This window comes from Arachis duranensis, chromosome 10, assembly GCF_000817695.3.
Source record: "Arachis duranensis cultivar V14167 chromosome 10, aradu.V14167.gnm2.J7QH, whole genome shotgun sequence".
NCBI lineage: Eukaryota > Viridiplantae > Streptophyta > Magnoliopsida > Fabales > Fabaceae > Arachis > Arachis duranensis.
In genome coordinates, this window is record NC_029781.3 from 98,329,796 (window position 1) to 98,331,838 (window position 2,043).

A 2,043-nucleotide genomic window follows, 5' to 3' on the forward strand; every position below is an offset into this window, starting at 1 on the left:
ATTATATTTGGCAATGCAAGTTGTTATAGCCACCATAATTATTAGAAAGACTAATAGTAGATAAGTAATTTCCTTCCGTTATTATTACGTAATCTTTTTCAAAATATTTTATTTGTTTTAAACTTTAAATTATAAATTATAAAATTTTAATCTTAACTAACTCTTAAATTAAAAACTTAAATATTAAAATTAGTTAACGTCAACAAACTAATAGTTGATTCATGTACTGTTATGGTTTTTTTGTTGTCCAATCGATCATTTGTTATTGTAATTAATATTTTATTAATTTTACTATTATAGAGTGGTTGTTTATGTTTATATATAATATTATTATTATTGTATTATTGCTATTGTTTTATTATGACAAATCGTTACTAATATTCATATGTATTCAAATTGTTTACTAAAAATGAATAAAAAAATAACACAAAAAAAAAGTAAAAAAAAAAATAGTATCACAAAAAAAAAAGAAGGAGAAGAAATAGACAATTACGATATGATTATACATTCACTAACTCTTTTTATATAGATATGATTACAGAAATCGTTACTCATGTTTACAAATTAAAAAAAATTAATTAAAAAAAAAACAAATCGGCATTACCAATTTCATAGGGATAGAAATTCTAAAAAATGTTCGTCCTACTTTAAATTGTTAATTTCATTTTGATTAATTTTTTATTCTATTTCAAATCGTTAGTTTCATTTTCATTTATATTTTGTCCCGTATTCAAAATCGTTAGTCACAATTTTTTGTGATATTAACAACCTCCTACCAGTACAACATTACACCAAATTAATATAATATCAATATATTACACTACTCTATTTATAATATCCAAAAAAATTAGCCTTTCTTCTCATATTTTCTATTTCACTCTTCTTTCCTCTTTTGCATCCTTGTGTTTTATTCTTCCACTTTTGATATGGCCCATTTTCTTCAGCTATTTTTTTATTGTCTAGTATTTTTTTCTATATTTTATATATCATCACATCTATTAATCACTTTATTATTATACTCCTAAAATATGTCTTTAACTAAATATTTATTATTATTATTACTATTAATTTATCTAAGAAAAACAAATATTAAGGCTATCAATTGAAATAGTTTTCATGACAAAAATATATATAATTTAAGTTTACAGTTCATTTGTAATACATTTATTAAAAGAATAAATATAAAAAAAATTTACTAAGAATAATAATTTTGACATGTGTTTTTAGAAGTTAAAACAACTATTAATTAAACTCATATTATTATTATTATCCAAAATTAGTGATGGATAATTTTTTTAAATCATTTAAAACATCTTGGTTTTAAATAAATTGGAACAATTATACAAGATTATCTTTATTAAATCTTTTTAGCTTATAATCATTTTCTCTTGTCGCTTATTATGTTGCATTTCTGTAATAAATTATTAATAAAAAATGTACACACAAATTCTCTCTTCGGTTCTACTTATAGAGAATTTTTTTTTCTCCCTAAATTTTTATCCAATTTTTTATTTCTTGATATAAATTCGTATCAATTAACCTTTTCACCACTAAAAGGATCCCTTGACTTTTCCATCACTTAAACCCGTGTTTTGTTTCAAATTCAAATAAATCCAAAAACTCAATAGTTGATCCTCTGATGTTCAACCAATTTCTTATTATTAATCGTTTCCGAAAATTCTAAGAAATTCGATAATAAAAAAAATTTTAGAATAATTTTAAAACGTGACAAAAATAATAAAAAAATATCATGTTTTTTTATAAAGTGACAAACTCTTTTGTATATGACAAATGATTTATTTTTTTATCTAAAATTTCACAAAAGTATAAAGATAACTATTTAAAATGTACACACAAAAAATTGAACAAAATTTAATCTCTAGCCTTTTTTTTAAGGGTCATTCACAATAAGAAATGAAATAAAATTATTTATTTATCGTAAAATCACCAAAATTTTTGGAATAAAAATTTTTTTATTTTTAATAATAATATTTACAAAAAGTTACATCCAAATTTAATCTTTAAATTTTTTTTGAGAACATA